The following is a 12759-nucleotide window of genomic DNA, read 5'->3' as shown; positions in this document are numbered from 1 at the left end:
TTTCTTCCTGGTGCAAAACAGCATGAGAAAGAAATAATGTCACAAAGTCCAGACTGGACAAGAGGAGGAAGACATTTCCTTCCAAGGGCAGTGTTGTGCTGTAACACGTCACCCAGAAGGAGTCTGGATGAGCCCAGGGCATTGTGTTTCAAGGAAGAGCCCGGGAGGACAAAGAGAGAGCAGTCAAGGAAGGCGACAGGAAGGTGGGGCAGTCGGGGGGATGGCTACAGCCTGCAGGGAAAGAGGCACCGGTAAGGCGACACTGTAGGACAGCCTGTGGTGGAGATGACAGGGGGATGTGGCAAAGCTGGAAGCCCCCTGACAGAGCCAACCTCTTCACATCTCTGGTCATGGCTGCTGTCTCTGCCACTCATGCCCATGGGACCCATCAACACTACAAGCAACTTTCAACTTTGCCTCTGACTTGGAGTCCTTGAGAGGTTTCTGCAGGTTCCTCTCAGGTCTGAGGTTGATGGAGTCAGCACCAAACCCACCAGAGGGGTCATTAAAGTGCTGTGGGCTGGTGCTGTGCTGCTGAGCTGCGCCGGGCTCCTGGGACGGAGGATGCTCCCGACAAGTGGGCAGAGCCTGCAGAGAGACAGGTCTGCACAAGAGCAGCTCCTCTGCTCAGCGCAGCAGGGCTGAGGGCAGTGCCAGGGGACCTCAAGGAGACGAGCGAGGCAGAGAGAGAGCTTCACGGTGGTCAGGACTGGGAGGAGGACTGGAGGAGAAATCTTTGCGGCGCTGCACAGGGTGAGTCTGTGGGAGCAGGGCAATGCCGGTGGAGTTGCTGGAGGCATCTCCTAACGCTGGAATAACCCACAGCTTGTGGGGTCTGTACGGTGGGGAGAAGGGGGGGGAGCTCTTGTTGGGAAATGTGAATATGTGTGAATGTGGGTGTGCAGGCAGGGGTGGGCAGGGCTGTCCTTTCCAGCAGGGTCCCTGCACCCTGGGGGCTTTGTGCTGGGGCAGGGACTCTGCCGCCTGCCAGGGTCCGCTCTCCGCCTGCCCGGGGAGCTCCCACAGAGCTTCTGTGGGGAGAAGCTCTCTGCTCTCACCCTCTCCTGCTGTTGAGAGGGTGCTGTGTGTGTCAGGGCTCCTCTCAGTTCTACATAACCCCCAGAATATTTCTAAGGGGATGTCTCAAGGAGAAGATCAAAGCAGAGATCAGTATAAGGATAAGGAGCTTTCCTGAGTCTGTCTTTTTATTTTCTGATTGTGGGAAACAGTAGCGGGGGATCAGGAGGAAAGGGTAACTTGAAAAGGAGCTTTCAAGTTTTAACAAGTTACTGAGACTCCTGAACTGCCACTCTGTGTGATCGGTCGGTCTGCCAGGAGCCTGGTAAAATGCCTTCAGCAAATCCTCTCCCTATGGGCAGTGCCAGCATCACCTCTGCTGGACCCATCAGGGTTCTTCTGCCCTTTTTCCACCCGCAAACAGGAAGATGCTCATGAAAACAGCCGTGTTTCTGTAGGGGAATGGTAACTGCACAGAGATTGGGTTGGAGTCTGTGAGTGCTGACAGGGAAAAGGCCTGGCACAGGGAGACAACTCCCAGAAGAAAAATCTCCAGGCAGCAGGGATGTTATCAGGAATGGGAGGAAATTGAAGCCAGAAACACTGTGGGAGGGAGAATTCAGAAAGCTCCATGTGGTCCCCTCCAATGCAGAGCCCTTTCACTGAGGAAGGCCTCTTGTCTCCTCTGCACTCAGCAAAGCCTCTGTCATCAGGGCTCTGGGGTCCAAGGCAGGAACCTCTGTGAAGCCACAGCTCCAGAACAGCCACGGTACATCTCTCTAACTGTGTGCCCCTTTCCCCCTGCAGAGCACAGGGGCTGAGGGCGACTGCCCGGCAATGCTGGTGTCTGGGCGGTGGCGTGCCCGGCTGGGTGAGGGTGAGCTGTCCTGAGCGCCCGGCTGCCTCTCCCCGGCCTCCTGCAGCCAGACCCTCACTGCATTTCTCCTGGTTCCTCCACTTGTCTGTTATTGCTATTGTTACCTTGTTCTGGCTGCCAGGCTCTCTGGGGAGGTGCAGTTTTAGCCACAGAGTTACACAGTAATCTTGTGGGTCCTCTCATGCAGGTGTGTCTGTGGGAAGAAGTGTCCCAGCTTTCCTCGCGCCTTTGGAGCACTGGTCAATGCAGTCTGTGGGGCTGGGATATGAGCTGATGCTTACCGAGAAACCATCATTAGGACACTTGGCTTTGTACTCGAAGTGTCCTTCCAGGTTGTCCTTCCATAGCAGCTTTCTTTTATGTTAATACCCCATGGCAGAGGAAAAGCCTCTATGACAGAGGAGATGATGTTGGCTGGGTGAAATAAGGCATGAGTGTCCTGGGCTAGAAGTGGGGTGCTGAGACCTTGAGATGGGATGAGACATTCAGCTGTCTGCTCTGGATCCTTTTGCCCTCAGCAAAGTCTGGTGGTTTTTCAAGGGAACGTGGGAGTGTGGTCACCCTCCATCTCAGAAAGGTGCAAGCACGGAAAAACCAGCAACAAGATGGAGGGACAGACCAGCCCTCCTCACTCTGCACAAAGCCACCGGCAATTCTCTTGCCTCGCTGCACTCGCTCTGTTCTTCTGGAGTGCAGCAGAAACTATGATGATTTCTGCCATCCAAGAATACTCTCCATGGGAGATGGGGGGGTGGGGAACTTAAAAAAAAAAAAAAGTAGAACTCTTAAATTACCTATACCGTTCCCGTTCCTCACCAGGGCTGTTCCCTGCCCCTACCACCTTCTGCAGAGCGGGGTAAACTTATCAGGAGCCCATGGGCAGATGCCCTAGTCTTCATCTCCCACTGGGCCAACACCAAAAAGGGCTCCAGCAGCAGAGCTGAAGGAAGGTCTCCTCGTAAAAGAAAAGGGTGTCTGTGTGTGACAGGGGGAGGGTCTGTGGGAAATGGCTTTGATTTTGCTCAGAGAAGTCTCCCCTGACTTGTCGCTGTTATTTCCTCCTTGGAATGTCCCCCATGTCCAGAGGCAGCAAATGTCCAGCAGCAGCTCCATCACCCACTTCCTCCTCCTGGCATTCGCAGACACACGGGAGCTGCAGCTCTTGACCTTCTGGCTCTTCCTGGGCATCTACCTGGCTGCCCTCCTGGGAAACGGCCTCATCATCACCGCCATCGCCTGCGACCACCGCCTCCACACCCCCATGTACTTCTTCCTCCTCAACCTCTCTGTTTTTGACCTGGGCTCCATCTCCACCACTCTCACCAAAGCCATGGCCAATTGTCAGCGGGACACTCGGACAATCTCATTCTCAGGATGTGCTGCACAGGTGTTTTTTTTCTCTTTTTCTGTGCTACAGCAGAGTTTTCCCTTCTCACTGTCACGTCCTACGACCGCTACGTTGCCATCTGCCACCCCCTGCACTACGGGACCCTCCTGGGCAGCAGAGCGTGTGTCCGCATGGCAGCAGCTGTCTGGGGCAGTGGGTTTCTCAATGCTGTGCTGCACACGGCCAATACATTTTCACTGCCCCTCTGCCAGGGCAATGCCCTGGACCAGTTCTTCTGTGAAATCCCCCACATCCTCAAGCTCTCCTGCTCAGATGCCCACCTCACAGAAGCTGACCTTCTAGTGGTTACTGCCTTTTTAGCGTTTGTTTGCTTTGTTTTCATTGTGCTGTCCTATGTGCAGATCTTGAGGGCGGTGCTGAGGATCCCCTCGGAGCAGGGGCGGCACAAAGCCTTTTCCACGTGCCTCGCTCACCTGGCCGTGGTCTCCCTATTTGTCAGCACTGGCATATTTGCCTGCCTAAAGCCCCCTTCTGTGTCCTCCCCAGTTCTAGATCTGGTGGTGGCAGTGCTGTACTCAATCGTTCCTCCAGCAGTGAACCCCCTCATCTACAGCATGAGGAACCAGGACATCATGGATGCCCTGAAGAAACTGATTCTAGCAGTATACTTCAGCAGCAATGAGTTGCCCACCTCTCTTCACCAGTGACTTTATATGTATCTCAGGCATTTTTTTCTTGTGGTCATTGTATCAGTCATAAACCTGTCTGTACACAAATAGTTGCTTTTGTCCCACTTCTTCAGAGGATGAACCCAGCCTGTCTTACCCAGAGACCTGTAATTGAGTCTATCACCACAGTGATAGTGGCTTCCTTTGTGGCATCTCTGCAATAAAAGGGGATTTCACCAGTACCGTGTGTGAAGCTTTGGCTTTTTTTCCCGAAAGTGGAGTGCAGAATACACTCAGGGAGCTGCAGGCTAAAAGGCCTTGGTGATGTGCTTGGGTGCTGAATGGCCTTGCGGGATGAGAGCATGGGGTGTCGTATATGGGAATGAGGACAGGACTGAGCCTTGACCTGTGAGTTCCCAGTGCCGCCGGAGATCCTGAACGGTCAAGAGGCACCTGCTTGGGACTGTCTCACATGTGGAAGGGCTACTAACAGACTCCTGTCCTTCAGGGAAGTATCAGGAGCCACCAGGAGAGCACAAGAAGTCTCCAGAGACACCATGTGCCTTCTGTTGGGTGCACAGTGGATGGAGTTTCACAATAAGGTAAAAGCAAAGGAAGGACAGACCAGTAAGGTCTAATGAGGGCTCTGCAATGTCAGGATAAGCAGCGGGGACACAGCAGGCATGAGGGAGACTGGGGAGTGATTCACCGCCTGCTGGCCCTCCTGTCACCCCCCGGGCTGTCAACCCCGCTCTCCCCTCCTCTCCACAGCCAGCCAAGGCCACACAGCCTGGGGCAGATGCAGCGGGCTTTGCCCTGGGGCGCCCGGCTGCCCACAACGCGGGGCCAGCCAAGGCAGGGGACATCTTGGGGACGCTGAGCGGACCTTGGGGCAGGGACAGAGAGTTCAGCCAAAGAGACCAACGGCCAACTATGGTTATTGCCATAGACCAATGCACTTCCCAACGGTGGCACACCCACAGTCGCTTGAACTCTGCAGAGGAGGACGAAGGAAGCAGGAATGAACCGTTAGCGTGAGGAGGTTCCCCAGGACCGCATTTATTGCTCTCTCAATCACCACAGCTGCTGCTGCAACAGCCCTAGCGCATGAAATCCTGCCTTGAATGACGAGGTATGGCTCTGCTGACTAATATGCTACAGCTTGCAGACGCTTCTGGGCACACTACTGATCTCTCAGCCTTCCTTCCTAGGAAAGATGCTGCAGCCCCTTAAATCAGCTTTGGGGCCCTTTGCTGGAATTCCTTTAGGAGGTCAAGAGCTTCCTCGCCCTGGGGAGCCCAGCACTGGACACAGCACTGCAGATGTGGCCTCACCAGTGCTGAGGAGAAGAGAAGGATCACCTCCCTCCAGCTGGAGACAACGCTTTTCCTAATGCAGCCCAGGAAGCTGTCGGCCTTTGCCGCAGCGGTGCATTGATTTTGGATGCTTGTGCAATGCCTCACACAACTGTGGCCTGGGCACTCACAGGAAATAGATACCTGATCATTTCCTTATAGTCAGTGTCAGTGTGTGTGCCTTCGGAAACCATGCAAGTGCCGACAAGCAGTCGGATTTGGGTGAGTTACGTGTACGTACAGTGAATATGAACTACAAATTCACACCCGTGCGAAGGCAGGATTTCAAAAGTTTCAGGCAAAGTCTTAACTGTCACCAATGCTGAGTTTATTTTTTTTAAACTAAGAATAACCCAGAGCTTCATTTCTAGTTGTAGTTTTCCTTAAAACCCATAAATCTCTCCTTCCTTTTCTCTCTTACTTATCTTCTGGGAAGAGAGTGGTGATAAAATTGGGGTGGGATGCAGTTACAGGGACACGGACAGTGGTGCCACTGTAGGTGCCTGGGACCCTCTGCCCAGGCTCCAGCTGCAGCTTCCCAGGGGCTCTGGTCTCCAGCAGCTCCTCGGGGACAGCGGCCAGGCCCAGGCACGTGCTTCAGAGACACGGGGTCCTCTGGAGGTACCACTGGGTACTGATGGTCAGACAGCGGAGCGCTGCCTGGAAGCCTGAGACATTTTGACACGTGTATGAGCACGAGCTCATCAGCTGACACAAGTGAAGACTTCTAATGACAAGTCAGTGTTCTCCCGTAAGATCCATATGAAGAGTTTTCAAGATGTGCAAGAGGAGAGCTATGGACCTTCCCCTCTCTTTGCATTGTCAGGACTCTCTCTCTCAGGCTCTGCATTTAATCTCCCTCACCTTTCACGCATTTCCACCTCTCCGAACTAAACTGACCATGTCTGAAGGCACCTTTCCAGCAGCGCATCTGCACAGAAGCACTTGCGATTGCTCCCTAGGTTTCCCTTCCCTTTCCTCTTACACCACTCAGACACCTCTCCACAATCCCGGTGCTGCTTTGACCTTCAGGCAGTTAAAAGCTCGCCAATCTTTCAGTAGTCTCTTGAATTCTCTGTTTAGAAAACTCTTTAGTTGTGCGTATCTTTCCATTTGTTTTCTGGCAAAAACATTTCTTCCACGGTTATGCCTTGTGGGAGTTAAAGCTCATTGGTGGCAGCTTGTCCGTGGCATACAGTTGAGGAGCGTGTTTTGGTTTAAGGGTAAATCTTATCAGTTTCATTCTGTTCGTTCAGAACTCGGAAGAATCCCTCTTTGCCTTTGTGCCGCCCGGTCTCTAAGGAAAGCAGTGGGCGCTGGTGCAAAGGAGCTGTGACCTCCAGCTGCAGAGTGCGGTGGAGAAGGGTGATGGGAGGCAGAGGGAGGCGAGTCCCAGGTGGCTGAGGAGAGACATGGTGGGGTTGGGGAGGTGTGGAGCCAGGGTGTCCCTGCTGTGTCAGACCTCCGGGGACAGCTTCTCTGACCAGTCCCACCTCGGGGGGGCGGAGCCTCGTAAGCACAGACCCCGCCCCCTCTGCCCTTCCCCTCCCCAATCATGGTACTTCCACTGGGGGAGGGACCAAGCGTGGCCCCGCCCCCTTCTCCTCCTCCCCCCCTCCCCCATTCGAGTGGGGGTCATGGGGTGGGGTATGGGATTGGGGGGGTGGGGGGTAATTTTTGGAGGTGTATTTGGGTGGGGGATGGGTTTGGGGGGTGGGGGATGTACTTGCGGGGGGGTCACGGGTTTCCCTCCACGGGATTTTTTTTGCCCTGTTCCAAGACCCCTCCCCCTGCCCCCATCCTGGACAGTCTGGAACGGCCAAATCCGTGTCCCGGGGGAGGAGAGGGGAGAGGGGGGGAAGGGCGGGGAGGGGGGAATGTGGGGCTGCTGAGGGGACGGGGGGAGGAAATAGTAAAATAAAGTAAAATAAATAGAATAGGATAGAATAAAATGAAGTATAATAGAAAAAAGTTAAAGTAAAATAAAGAATAAAATAACGTAAAATAAAATAACAAAGAAAAATAAAATACCATAAAATACGGTAAAAAAAATACAATAAAGAAAATAAAATAAAGAACAATAATGAATATAATAAAATAAAATAAAATAAAGAAAAACAATTAATATAATAAAGAAAAAGGAAAAAATAAGTAAAATAAAGTAAAATAAAGTAATGTAAAATAAAATTATACAAGAAAATAAGGTAAAAGAAAATAACGTACAAGAAAATAAAGGAGAATAAAGTAAAATAATATAAAGTAAAAGAAAATAAAGTCAAATGTAAAATCAAATATAAAGTAAAATAAAGTAATAAAATAAAATAAAATAAAGAAAAATAAAATGAATAGAGCAAAATAAAATAACATAAAATAAAATACTATAAAGGAAAAAACAAAATAAACAAAAGAGATAAAATAATACAATAGGATGAGATACAATAACGCAGCAGCACCCGCCCCACTCGTGGCACTACTTTTATTCTCGGCTACTGCAGTGATTGGGGGGGTTTGACAGGATGGACCTTCCAAGGTCCCCTCCCACCCAAACCAGTCTTTGGGTCCATGACTGGAAGTGTCTGAGGTCAGGTTGGATGGGGCTGCAACCAACCCCGTCTACTGGATCCCAAACCACCCAGAAATCCAGTCCAAACTGTTCTTTGGGTCCGGTTGGAGGTGTTCAAGGTCAGGTTGGATGGGGCTGGGACCAACCTGGTCTACTGGAAGGTGTCCCAGCCGATGATGGGGAAGTTGGACTGGATGGACCTTCAAAGGTCCCCTTTAACACAAACCGTTCTGTGGGTCTATGACTGGAAGTGTCCAACGTAAGGCTGGATGAGATTGGGACCAACCTTCTCTACTGGTTCCCAAACCTTCCAGCCCAAAAATCCAACTCAACCAACCCAAACCTTCTATGAGTCTGATTGGAGGGGTTCAAGGTCAGATTGGACAGGGCTGGGACCAACCTGGTCTGTTGGAACCCAAACCACCCAAAAATCCAACTCAACCAATGCAAACCATTCTGTGGGTCTGAGTGGATGTATCCAAGGTCTGGTTGGATGGGGCGTTGAGTAACCTGCTCTACTGGAATATGCCCCTGCCGAAGACAGGGGAGGTTGGACGAGATGGACCTTCAAATGTCCCCTCCAAGCCAAACCAGTCTGTGTGTCCATGACTGGAAGGTCCGAGGTCAGGTTGGACGGGGCTTGGAGCATCCTGAGCTGCTTGAAGCTCTCCCTGCTAATGGCCACCCCACCAGAGGTTGGCGGTTGCCGTGTCACCACAGTCAGTCAATCAGCGATGAACATGTCACCCTGATGTCACAAGAGGTGCGTGGCACACCCACTCAGGGGGTATAAAAGGGCCCACCGGGTGGTGGGTCCCACACTTTGGAGGAACGCCCATAAGATAACCTCTAACATGGCTGTCGCCACCAAGAACCGACCCACCAGCGTGAGGCGGACCAAGATGGACTTCTGGGATGGGACGGAGCACACCTTCGCTATGTCCAGCGTCACCGCTGAAGGTACGGCCAACCGCAGCCACCTCTCCGGCAGCCAAGACTCAAGGGCTTGTCACCATTTCGGAGCCAGCCCTGACACTTGGCGTCTGCCACCGCGTCGCGGCTCAAGGGGGAGATGTTTGGGGTGGACCTGAGAGCTGGTGGAGATGGGGCCTGACCTGGTTCTTCTTTGTTTTTTCAGAGCGAACGGCCGTCTGGGATGCAGTGGCTGGCTACCTTCAAGACCAACTCCTGCTCCACAAGGTGGTGCAACACCCGCGTCCTCCTCATGCACCATGAGGGGTGGTGGGATCCCCCTGGGGCGTGGCCTGCTCTCACCCTTCAACTCCTCAGAAAACAGGAATCTCACCCCAAAAGTCCCCACTGATGGCCAAACAGGGCCTGTGCAATGTTGGTGTCACTTCTGGTAGGGCTGATCCAGGTCGCTGGAGACCCCCCCGGGATGGCCTTGTCCTGGTTCTGCCCAAACTCCAGTGCTGGTTTTTTCTCCTGAGGAGGGGAAGGACTCAACATCTCCTCCCCAAAGTTCTCCCCACCGCCCAGCTCGTGCCTCCAAACGGTGGGAGAGGGCAGGATCCAGCCTGAAGCACAATCCCTGGACGGGGGAGGTCACCTCCAGATCTTCCCTCTAGCCAGTCCTTACCCTCCCACCCTTCTCGTCCACTTGCAGGGTGTCCGAATTCCCACCCTTGGCTCCTTCGGCACTGTCCTCGAACGCGTCCAGGTCGGAGATGAAACCGTGACTATCCAGAAGCCGGTGTTCCACCTGGCCAGGAACCTTGCTGTTGTCCACAACCTGATGGACAACAAGGACTACCTGCCCGGTAAGATGGCTGACTGCACGGTCATCTTCTCTGAAGCAACTCCAAAGTCCAATAATTGAGTGGTTTTGAGTTTTTTTGGGGCAATGCAATGATTGTGACGCACAAGCTGTAGGACACGGGCCACCGGGTGAGCCTCTCCATCCTTCTCCTGTGGTTCTTCCAGGCAACAAGGAGCTGGAGCCCCTCAAGTACTCCAAGGTGGCCGTGGCAGCCGCCGTGTCCCGGCAGAAAGTGGTGGACTGCATCCAAGGCACCACGACCCTCCTCTCGCACTGCCTGGGGAAGGGGGAGAATGTGGCCCTCATCCTGAGGGAGGTGGGGGTGCTCCTCATCGAAGGCACGAAAGTGCACGTGAAATTCTACCGCAGCTTCCTGGAGAGGCTGTCTGGGAAGGAGAACTTGGAGAAGGTTGTCTTCAAGGTAAGCATTTTGGTTTCTCTGTGGTGCGTGCGGTCCCACGGCAGTGTTCTGGCACTGCTTGTGTGGGGTCCCTCAGGACACGTTCAGCCACTCGGTCCAGGTGAGAGTTACGGTCCTGCCAACACTTGCTGCCTCAAGCTCCTCCGACACTTGAGTGCCTCAGCCATGTGGGGGATGTCCCACCGTTTTTGGCCTCTTCCAATGTGGGGTGCTTTAACCACGTGGAGGGATGTCCTGCCATCTTTGGCCTCCTCCAACACTGAGACCCTCAACCACATTGAGGATGTCCTGCTGTCTTTGGCATCCTCCAGTGTGCAGTGCTTCAACCACGTTGAGGATGTCCTGAATCTTTGTGTTCCTCCATTGCAGGTCCCCCATCTGCTGGACATGATTGTGTCCCCAGTGGTACCCGTGGCCTCACTGAGCTTCTCCGGCCATGTCATCCTCTTTCCCAAGTGAGTATGTTGGCAGCTGTAGCCGCTCTTTGATGCCAACGCCCAAGATAGCATCTCTTCCTTGTGCCGCTGCGGGTGTCCTGGGGACACCAGGCGGCGACTCTTGATGATGTCCCCAGGCCGCAGTCACTCCCATAAGGCAGCTCTGAGGGGAAAGACAGAGGAATTTGGGTGACATTTCTTCCCGTGGTGGCCTGGACTTCTTCGCTGGGCGACTCCATTTCCCAGGACCGTCCTTGGGGATGGGATGTGGTAGACTTGGGAAGTCAATGGCCTTCATGGCAATGCCAAACTCTGCCTGCGGGCAAGTGGCCGCAGCAAGTGGCAAGTGCTGGTGGTGCCATGGGTCATATGGGTGTCTTCTCCTTCTTTCCAGGTTTGTGATGGAGTGTGTGCCCAAACACCCACCCAGGGCTCTCCTCAAGACCTCGAGACAAGTCCCTGGTGAGGATGTGCAGATGAGAAAAGACAATTTGCCACCTCTCCAGCAAGGTGGGAAAGGTAAAGCAGCTCCCAGCTCTTCTCCATGGGACGGGTAACCAACTTCTGCCATGTTGTGGGGAAATGGCCGACGCTGAGCGCCAAAAGGCTCCGACTTGTCCTAAAGCTTCAGGCCAACTCCTGAGGGCCTTTTGTCCTAACGATTTGTTGGTGTCACCAAAAGAGAGCCCCGGGGTGGGATGTGCCCAAGGGTACAGTGGGAGGATGGTGGGCCAAGGCCTTCTCCTCCCCCTCTTCCCCTCAGAAATGACACCTGTCCCCTCCCCGGCACCACCCGGCTCCTCCTTCCTGACCATCATGATGATGATGAAGTCGGAAAACCACATTGGAAATGGTGCTGGTGTTGGGGAGGACACGATGGGGCTGCTAGAGGAGCAGAATGTCCAACCCTCAGACATTTTGGGAAGAGGCCTGAGCACTCCCTGCGTGTCCCTGGGTGGTCTGGCAGCGTCACAGCGACGCTCTTCTGAGGAGGTGTCTTCTTTCTGGTTCCAGTGGGGTTTCCCGGTTTTCCCTTTCCTGATGGTCCGAGCCCGACTCAAAGCAAAACACCGCAGTTCGGGGAAATCTTGGAGCTGCAGAAGAAGAGGACAAGGTCTCTGGCTAGGTGAGGCTGAAGGCTCAGGGTGGGCGGCCACACGGGGCCATTTTACCCGGAGAGGTGGGAGACGCTCCATCCCTGGAGACATTCCAGGCCAGGTTGGATGGGGCTTTGAGCAACCTGATCTGGTTGAAGACCTCCCTGCTCATGGCAGGGGTGTTGGACTAGATGGACCTTCAAAGGTCCCTTCCCACCCAAACCATTCCATCAGCCTGACTGGAGGTGTTCAAGGTCAGGTTGGATGGGGCTGGAACCAACCTGGTCTACTGGAAGGTGGCCCTGCCGATGACAGCGGGGGGCGTTGGACTAGATGAACCTCTAAATGTCCCTTCCAACCCAAACCATTCCATGATTTTCTGACCCAGCAAGAGCCCGTTCCCCAGCCCTGAACGGTCCTTGGTCATCACCACCCAAGAGTGGTGAAGGCAGCACCTGGAGGGGTGGGATGTGGCTGCTGGGAACACCCCCATTTCACAGGGCTGGATCTTCTCCAGCTCTTCAGGAGAGCCCCAGCGTGGTCTAGGGACAATGGGACAGCTGTGTGTCAGATGAGGGTCCCGGCACAGGGGGTTTCCTCAGCCAACCTGCTGGTGGCTACATGAGGAGGCACGTGGCTCATGGGGAGGGGCAGAAAGCAGCCCCAAACCCATTGTGTCCTCAGGTAGACCTCTCCCTTTGTGTCCTTCCAGGCGGCGGTTGGTGGTCCCAAGGGTCTCCTCCGACACAAACCAACCCATGACCAGCCAACCCAAGGGCAAAGCAATGCCCAAAAGACAACATAGACGCAGAGCCAAGAGATGGCAGCCAACCCTCAGTCCTATAGAGGAGGAAGAGGAGGAGAAGGAGGAAGAGAAGGAGGAAGAGAAGGAGAAGGAGGAAGAGAAGGAGTAGTGGAGAAAATCCTCACCGAACGCACAGTGCTGAAGGCGGTGAAGGCCGAGTCCTCCCATCCTCGCGAAGCCTCGGCCTTCATAACGTCTGTAATAGCCGTATTATCGGCAACGAGTTCTGAGGTCAGCCTGCTCAAGGAGCCTGCCTACGGGGCCCTCCAACGGCCACCACCGAGCCGAGGCAGCAAAACCAGCAAAGCTGTCCCTCCATGGAGAGTTCAGAGAAGACTTTAAAGGACAGTCCTGTGAAGAGTCCCTGGAAGGATCCCCTGAAGAGTCCTCC

The 12759-nt window shown here is 53.9% G+C and overlaps 1 protein-coding gene and 1 pseudogene across 2 annotated transcripts in view; one reads left to right on the top strand and one right to left on the bottom strand.

The window, feature by feature from the left end:
• LOC309685242 (protein ELYS-like) overlaps window positions 1-12759 on the bottom strand; it is a gene marked incomplete at its 3' end in the record, with an annotated part of 238044 nt that overhangs the window by 89550 nt on the left and 135735 nt on the right. The gene's annotated exons all lie outside the window — the stretch shown is intronic.
• LOC309685235 (olfactory receptor 14J1-like) overlaps window positions 2988-12759 on the top strand; it is a 54912-nt pseudogene continuing 45140 nt past the window's right edge. The window contains exon 1 of the transcript in view: window positions 2988-3904. The product of the transcript in view is annotated as an olfactory receptor 14J1-like (transcript). The remainder of the gene's footprint in view (window positions 3905-12759) is intronic.

This window comes from Vanellus vanellus (assembly GCF_965231255.1).
Source record: "Vanellus vanellus genome assembly, contig: HAP1_SCAFFOLD_36, whole genome shotgun sequence".
Lineage (NCBI taxonomy): Eukaryota > Metazoa > Chordata > Aves > Charadriiformes > Charadriidae > Vanellus > Vanellus vanellus.
This window is presented reverse-complemented; position numbering and strand designations above follow the sequence as displayed.